This window comes from Triticum dicoccoides, chromosome 4A (assembly GCF_002162155.2).
Source record: "Triticum dicoccoides isolate Atlit2015 ecotype Zavitan chromosome 4A, WEW_v2.0, whole genome shotgun sequence".
Taxonomy (NCBI): Eukaryota; Viridiplantae; Streptophyta; class Magnoliopsida; order Poales; family Poaceae; genus Triticum; species Triticum dicoccoides.
In genome coordinates, this window is record NC_041386.1 from 689,952,902 (window position 1) to 689,962,540 (window position 9,639).

The window sequence follows — 9,639 nt, forward strand, 5'->3', positions numbered from 1 at the left end:
CTATTTTTGTATAGTGTAGGTTTATCTTAGTAATGTATTCGGCCGAAAGCTTCGTAGGAGCCCAACATGCCAACATTCGTCGGGCCCATTCCAATTGGGCTAAAAACGATTACAGGCCGAAATTGACATGTAGCCCACTAAAAATATTTGGGCCTAAATCAGCATAAGCTTTCATATTTTTCTGGTAGGCCTGTGCCCATAGTGGGCCTTTAACAGGCCTAAACATAATTTGGGCCCTCAGTAAAAATAGGCCATTTACAGGTGTAAATATCTCGAGCCCATAAAAAACATGGGCCTTTAATAGACCGAAAGTGAGATTGGGCCCTGATTGTGCCAAATAACCCACTAGACTTAGCAGGCCAAAATGGTGGCCCATTTATGACGCGGATCTTTGACAGGCCGAAATTCGGACGGGCCGTAAATGCGCCGACCTAATACACGGGCCTTTAACAGGCCGGAACTTCGGTCGGGCTAGATTATCGTCATTTTCATATGGGCCGTTAATGGGCCCGATATGACGTTGGGCCACATATGGCCCATGGTTTACGTCCGGCGTTAACAGGCCGAAAATGATAACAGGAAGAAAGTGGCCTAAATCTATAGTGGGCCTCTAACAGGCGGAATGTCAGACATGGCCGAATATGACCCAAATCCTTCACAGTCGTTTATGGGCCGAAAATTTTGATGGCCTGTAAATGGGCCCAAATGAAGCCGGACCTTTAACAGGACGGAACTACACTGGGCCGTGATTCGGCCCAATTACTTAGCAGACTGTTGACGGGTCAGAAGTGACCATGGGCCGCGTTGATGGCAAGTTTAGGACAGGCCGTTGACGGGCCGATTTGACAGAGAATGTTGGGCCTTTAGCTGGGCCGGCCCATTATGGTCTGTAGAATCTTGTAGGCCTTTAGCTGGGCCGGCTCGTTGTGGTCCGCAAAATCTTGTGGGCCTTTAGCTGGGCCAGCCCATTATGGTCTGCAAAATCTTGTGGGCCTTTAGCTGGGCCGGCCCATTGTGGTCCGCTAAATTTTGTGGGCCTTTAGCTGGGCCGGCCTATTATGGTTCGCTAAATCTTATGGGCCTTCGATTGGGCCGGCCCATTTAAACTTTGTGGGCCACTGTTGGGCCGGTCCACGTGTCAACATATCATAGGCCCATCTCGACCGTTGGATGAGTGACACCTGTGCCAACGCGGAGCTGACATGTGGATCCGTCAGCCAATGAGAATTTTACATGTGGAAAATCGGCATTGGTCGTGGCTGTTAACGGGTTATCGGACCCAAAATCCGACCCGATAGCTTAACGGCGTTCCTTTACGGTGGATGCCACGTGTCGGTCACCCTTGACGAAAGCACTTCTGTGACGCGGGATTTATCGTCATGGAAGTGGACACTTCCGTGATGATAATTTTGGTAATGTCATGGAACACTTCTACGACAGCACAGGTATGACTATCTTGATTCTGTCATAAATTTGTCATGGATGTACATGCATGACAAAAAATGTGACCTACTGTGACAAACACGTATCATCACGGAAGTGTATTTTTTTGTAGTGTATAGGCATGCACCCATAATCTGAGATCGGGCTTGGGGACGCCATAGGACGTAGTTGGTACGAGTGAGGGGCTCGGAGGTGTTGCTGTTGAGGCCAGAGGAGATGGCGGAGGTGGAGGACGAGATGGCAGGCTTGATGGATTAACAAGGCTAGATGTGATGGAAGGGACTAGCTCTGTATACCATGTTAAGCAATGGGTAAAGTGTCTCAACCCCTAGACAAGGAGCCCGCATGGTTTATATTTATTTGTCAAGGAGGAGTCCCTCGTAGGGTTTACAGGATGTGGCGCACAGCCCAACAACCAGAGAATATTACACTGGAGGTTAACAGGGAGAAAGGATAAGATGTTGGGAAAGATTTAAACAAGATCTCCCTAGTAACTCTATTCCTATCGTGAACATCAAGGAAAGTCTGGTCGGTCCACCACATAACCCAACCAACATATTGTGGCCACCGACACCTCACCACGAGAGATTGCCTGCCTGGCCGGAAACACCACTGCCACCGCCGCACAACTATACCCTCTAGCTCAAGTCGCCGCTTGTAGATCGGATCTCGGCGGTAAAGGTTACAGGGGCAGAGATCTCCTCGTTGCCCCCTTCACTGACTAGTGTCGGGACTTAGCCTGGCCACTGGTATCTTGTAGTGGCGAGAGGAAGAGGGACGGAGTGGTAGGAGTAGTCCTGGCCATCTCAGGCCCAGCCCTGTCGACCCACCCAGGCCCGGCCCTAAAATCCAGGGCCTAGGCCCGATGAGCTTGCCCGTGGGCCGGGCTTGGGCCTGAGTTTATGCCCACCAGCAGGGCCTGGACGGGCTTGGGCTTGGCATATTGGCATTTTAAGGAAGAGGCCCGGCCCATGGCCCTAAGCCCTAAGGGCTTTTCAGGGCTTTTTACCAGATGGACCGAGCTTGGGCTTGAAAAGCAGGCCCTATGGTAGGGCCTGGGCCTCAGTTTTCTGCCATGGTTTTTTCAGGCCCGGCCCAAGCCCGGGCCGGCCCGACCCATGGCCAGATATAGGTAGGAGGAGGCGGCTGTCAAGGTAGTCCGAATTATGATTCTAAATCAGATTGGAGCTTCGATGGTGGGATCCATTCTTGTTATTCATTTATATTACTAGCACATATGCTCGTGCGTTGCAACGGGAGAGTTTTTTGGGAGAAGCATCAGAAGAGATAATTAATGTGTCCATCAAAACGGTCTCCACACAATAGTGGGGCGATAGAGCGGAGAGTTGTGGTGTTCTCGCGGGTCATGTTTGGCCCGCGAGATCTTTATAGTAATGGGGTTGGTGGGAGTGGCGGCCACTATCCAATTCGTGCATTTTTTTCCTTCAGTTCCGCCTCCTTGTCGAGGTTGTGGTGACCTCCTGATATTTTTTTAAACATGTGAGATTTTTTTCTCAAAAAAGGTTAATTTCTAGAATAAGGAAAACAAAACTTGAAATAGAAAGATTTTCATAAATTCACAAACACTTTCTGAAAACATGACCATTTTTAAGGCGGAGAACCGAACATTTTCCGAATTTCTGAACAATTTATTAAAATGGAAACTTGTTCTGAACATTCAAATCAATTTTAAAAATGTATTTTTAATCACGAACATTATTTTGAATTTGTGAACATTTTGATAAAATGAATATTTATCGAATTTCTATTATTTTTGAAATGAAATTTATTTTAGAAATCTAGAAAAATTACAATTTTGTTTTGAAAATGCGAACATTTTTGTAGTTTCAAACGAATTTAGAATGAAAATAAAAATTTCAATTTCCAACTGTTTTTGAAAGTGCGAACAAATTTTGAAATTCTAAGATTTAACAAAAAATAGTACAAAAAACGAAATTTCGGAAAATTTGTTAAATTAATTTATGGGAAAAGGATAAAATAAATTGGTAGGGAAAAAATAAAAATAGAAAAAGAACACAGAAAAAATAGAAATGCGCCGGCCCGGCGACCGATGGGAAGCTCCAACTATATGCCGCGAATTTTCAAAAATGTCTTTTTAATCACGAACATTATTTCTAATTTGTGAACATTTCAATAAAATGAATATTTTTAGAAATTGTATTATTTTTGAAATGAAATTTATTTTAGAAAACTAGAAAAAATGACAATTTCTTTTTGAAAATGCGAATTTTTTTAATTTCAAACAAATTTAAAACGAAAATAAAAATTTCAATTCCCAAATGTTTTTGAAAGTGGGAACCAATTTTGAAATTCTAAGATTTAACAAAAAATAGTACAAAAAACGAAATTTTGGAAAATTTATTAAATTAATTTATGGGAAAACGAACAAATAAATTGGAAGGTATAAAATAAAAATAGAAAAAGAACACAGAAAAATAGAAATGGGCCGGCCCGGCGACCGACGGGAAGCTCCAAGTATATGCCGCGCTGAGTGACAAATAGGGTTTCCCTGCTGCGTGTGCAGGATATATATGGGTGGCTTTTCTGGGCCTTAGTGCGTGCGGCCGACGTACGAAATTCCTGACAGAACTTTTTATTTTTTAGCAGATGGACCACAAAAATTTAGTACCACCTCGGATATAAGAAAAATATTTTTGGTGGTGAACGGATGAAAAAATTGAAGAAACGCACCTTGCTTTGTTAGTAACTAGCACAGATGCCCGTGCGTTGCAACGGGAGGAAAAAACAACAAATCCTTAACCCAATGGCTCAAGACCCCCTCCTCCTCCTCCCACCATCCATGCCAGAGATGATGATATCAAAAAACTCCTTAAAATCCTCCACGCTGCCATAAAAGATGTGTTGTGCAAAAAAAACATAAACATGAAAGGATTTCGTTGGTGTATTGAAAGTGTGTGCAATATAAATCACAGAAATATCTACCTTGTTGCAAGTATATCTTGACATCTTTGTTGGCATTGCTTAGTGATGCCCAATAAATATCGCATTATACCGAAAATGATAATGTTCATTTTGGTACAACGTATTTGCTTCACTATGGGGGCAACACAAATTTCCATGAACCATAGTTGGCTAGGTTCAGGCACTATGTAGCGTAGCGCTATTCATAACCAATGATATTATGAGCGTTGTACAAAGATCATCCATCCTTGGCTAATATAGATAGAACTATGGAGTTCGTGTCGCACACAGCAGGGACTCCAAGTCCAACTCTTTGTGCTTTGGTGATGGGCGAAAAACACAAAACTTGAAAAGTTGTTAGGTTTTCTTGCGTGTTGCAAGTTAATGTTACTTTGGTGTAGTGTGTAGATGATCTGAAAATTACGGCTCCTATGACATGAAGATGTTGAAAAAGCTTGATTCAAGTATAGAGGAAACCTTCAATGTTGGGCAACCGTTGGAATCACCTGGACTGCTTTGGATGATAGGTTTGCACTTTTACATGAAGGGAGACGTGCCTGGGGAGACCCATGTTCATGGAGGCGTTGACTGTTGCTGCTTGGGGCATCTGGAAGGAGAGAAGTAACAAGAGCTTCAGGGGAATCCAACCATTTATTGCCTCTTGGTGTGCTAGGTTCAAGGATGATTTCCAACTGCTGGTCCACAAGTCAAACCTTAGGATGGTTCCCTTCATCACCAGCTTAGTGGATTTTTTATAGCCGAACCACATCCCTGCAAACACTCCTTTACTGTTGTAGCTACTTTGTACTATGCCACTACTAACCCCCCGCACCACCACCCCTCCCACATAACTTCATCTTAACATTTTTTTTGAAAAGGGAACTCAATCTTGACATGTAATTTGTATGTTGTTGTCTGCTGATTTATAGAAAGTCAGTGGGGGGCCTTTTCCCCACTGTCCGATGCTCCTAAAAAAAGTATGAAGGAAACGTTTGCCAAACTTGAAGATCCGGTTCACAACGGGAGAAAAAATTAACGTGTATATATTATTAGACAGAGTCATTGGCCCTTATCTATCTATCTATACCTATACTAATTAGGCATTTTTTAAAAATTCTCACGTTAATCAGTAATTAGGAGCCGTTAATCTGGTGGGGCCGAGTTATTACGGTGTAGATCAATCCTAAAAATTTATGCATTAATAAAAAATATTTCCACATTATTTGTAGTTAATCCATATCATTAAAAAAATCTTAACCATTTAATCTTTGTAACTCATTTATCTTGACCTTAAGAATAAAAACAGAGATACCCTTCTACAAATCATGTTACAAAAATCGAATCTTATGATGTCACAAGAAAAAAACTTGCACGTACCATCCAAACAACCCATGTGCAGATTTTAAAAAAAAAAACACATATACAGAGTCCAATAGCTCTTCCCCACGTACAAAATAATGGCTCTTCCCCACGTACAGAGTCCATATCTCCTAGGCTATTGTTCCGTACCATCCTAACAACCCATGTGCAGATTTCTCAAAAAAAAAAACCACGTATATATATACAGAGTCCAATAGCTTTTCTCCACGTACCAAAAAAGCTGTTCCCCACGTACATAGTCCATATCGATGTTCCTCTTCCGATCTCCTACGCTGTTGTTCCATACATCGACAACTTGATCAAGTCTCTGCCTGGATTGCCACGGGGTCGCTCTTCTCATCCTATCTCCTAAGCTGCCGTTATGTCGATCGACCACCTAATCGAGCCTTCCGCCAGGACCGCCACGAGCAGCTTTACTTGAGGTCCTGCCGCAGGCCATGGCAAGGAATCTCGACCGGACTCCCATCTGACATTTTTCTTCTTATTTTCTAGGTGTGGACCGGACTCCCATCTGACATTATTCTTCTTATTTTCTAGGTGTGGACGCCACCTGCCACAGGCCATTGCCACTAAGTATTATTTTATAGGATAGAGAAGAAGGACGCAAGCACATATGTATGGCATCTATCTTCCAAGTCTACTGATGTTGTTGGCATGTATCTCAACTAAATGCTCCTCCTCAGTTCGGACGTACAAAATTTTCTCCTCAACTGGTCTATGGACGAAATCTTGGATGACTATACATGCAGCTGCAGCCGTTCTGCCATCGCTTGGTCTTCTTAGCAACATCTTCTCGACTCGCAGTTGTCGAGTCAAGCCTTGACGTTCCTATGTTGACACCAGCTCATGTCCAAGTCGATAGTTTCCTCAATCAACGGCACAAGTTGATCCTGGGCTAACAAAACTGTGGTGGTGATCTATACGTTGCCACCAGACCAAGCTGACATGCCGTCTCACTTGATTCTTTTGGTAGTAGCCACATTAATTTTGTTGTGTCAGGATCTTAGATTACGTCATAAGCATAGCCTCTAGATCAGGTCATTGCGGTGTCTTATTTGTTGTGTCACGGATATCCTTATAGATGGATTAGTGATCCAAGTTTCCATCTTGCAGCTTTCACTTTTTTCAGATAATCCTGCAGCGTTATTATCAGTTACATGTAGAACATTTTCGAGAACCATCTGCTATCTAACTGTTGTTGTGTTCTCAGGCTATACAATTTCTAATTTGTTCATTGGATGCCTGATGAAATCCTCACAAACAATTTATTTTACTAGCAGAGACGAGTTGATGTCCGAGGAGAATATGTTCACATGTCATTATCAAGTCTGCGATATAGCAATTAAATGGTGCATACTGATCTAGAAGTACCAATAAAATGCATTGCCTATTTATATAGAACATGAAAATACTTAAAAGAAGGATTGCAATTTGTACATATGTTCCAGAGGTTATTGTTGACATTAATTAACAGTTTTTCTAATTGAAGGGTTGGTTTCAAACCATTATAGAATGGGGAACCAATGAGTAGAGGTAATGCCATATTGTTATTATGCCTTTGCTCTCCACTAGACGGTGATATGTTTGAACATGTATGTGTTCCAACTAATGGTAGCTATATTTGATTAATTAGCACGCCAAGCGGTAAATGAAAAACTTCTACCATGGATTTATGGTATCATGTGCGTTCATTTGTTTACAGTCAGCGGAAAAAACACTTGGAGGAACTATGTTCACCAGAATTTGTACATCCATTTGTTTTGAAACAATACTTAAGACATGTGTTTTAATGATGAGCCATCGATTCCAAAGGATACAACTTTAGAATAGTTATATTTGATTAATTAGCACAATATGAAGTAAAGGTAGTACCACTACCATATACTTATTATGGATTTTTTTGCTATGGATTCCACCCGTGTACTAGCCCACAATATTGCTACCATATATTTAGAAAATGTCCTATTGGTCAATGAATTTTTGAGATGGTAATGATCTCCTATGTTTCTGGAAAAATAGATTTCTTGAAATTCATCTACGAAGATTGCAATCTTCTGGCGTTTAGTGTATACCACCAGCTTTCTTCCGCGTACTTTTGGTAAATTCAGTATGATTGATCACGCGGATAGTGCTAGGTGAATGGAGATACCCACTTTGTTTAAATGTTTACTAATTTTTTTCCCTATGGTATAATTTGGGCTAACATATTGCAATCATATTAGTATACATTTGGATGAACATTATGGTGTATGACATATTGTGGCGGTAATCATATTGTAGACTGATGATCTACCTCCCATGATAACTATGTTCTCATAAAATATTTCACAAAATATGCATTTAATCGTGTATGATTTTGAGATGTATTTCATGTGTAAAATATGGTGGCAGTGTTCAGTTTGTGGGTTGAATATTACATCTACAATGATATAATTCTTTCTTGGCAAAAGACTCCGAATAAATAAATACATTTTAGAAGTAAAGAAAATTGATAAGTTTTTTTTGAATCTGTCTATCTTTATGTTTTCCAAAGTTTAAATCATACAAAAAAGGTACATAAGCTCACCAGAACTACATTAAAAATACATTATGTAGTATCTTAAAATAAGTAAGTAAATCATGGACTTGCCCGTGCGAATGCACGGGCTGTCGACTAGTGTTATAAATCAATGGTTGCACGTGAGTCTATCCATGCATTTGAGAATTAATTCCACTTGCCTTCGCGGTGTTTGGCACGCGCACGGCAACCTTTGGCGAGAATGGGCAGTCTTCCCTGATCCCTCTCTCTTTTATTTTTCTCGCTTTCCTTCTTTTCCTATTTTTCTCTGTCTCTTTCCTTCTTATTATTTGACATACCGCTTCCCACTTTCCTTCCTTCTTTATTTTGTCTCTTACCTTCCATATTATGGCTTCCCCCACCTTTCTTTTTTCCCAATCAATTCAAACCTGAAATCCCTCCTTTCCGTGTTTAATTTTCGGCATTAAACGGCCTGCCATAATCCCTCCTTAATTACAAGATGGCAAGGTCCTCCCTTTCTTGCATGGCAGCCGTTTCCAAGACCCGCAACTCACCCTCCGTTCTTTATTCTTGACGTGTCTTTTTTATTTCGTGACAACTCGCAGTATATAAATTGATAAAATTGTATGTAAACAAGCAATACCGGACTATTTAAAGGAATAACAAACCGTTATTTTAACACAAACGTGAGCTGGCCTAGTTGGTGCTAGCCTTAACGAGGCAGGAGTAGGTCGTGTGTTCGATCCTCTGTTTGAGCTATTATTATGTTTTCGCTTTTTTGTTCGAAGCCCAGGAACAGGCCCATGGCCCAGTACGTGTGTGAGGTACACGAAAAGAAGGCCCAGAGCAGCACTAGCACACATAGCCCGAAAAAAGGCAAAAAATAGTACCACCCCGGATACTAATGAATCAATAAAAATAATATAGGTGAACGGATCAATAAAAATAATATAGGTGAACGGATGAAAAAATTGGCGAAACACACCTTGCTTTATTAGTATATATATATGGAAAATGCATCCTACTACCGGGTGTAGTTACACCCATTTCTCATATACTACCATGTGGTAGTAGTATATACTCTACTTTATTACTTTTAGTATGCTTATATACTATATCTAAGATACTCCAAAGCGAATTATGTGAAAAAATTGCATGTGAGCCCATGTTTTTATAATATTTGTGAAATACGTACATATTTATACGTAAAAAGGAGTATGCTCAAAATATACTACATACTACATAAAAAATAGTATATATACTACCTAAACATTCTTACATACTACATACTACGCGTACATACTCTCCGATATGATAGATACTACCTAGAACCTATGAAACAAAAGTGGGAGTAA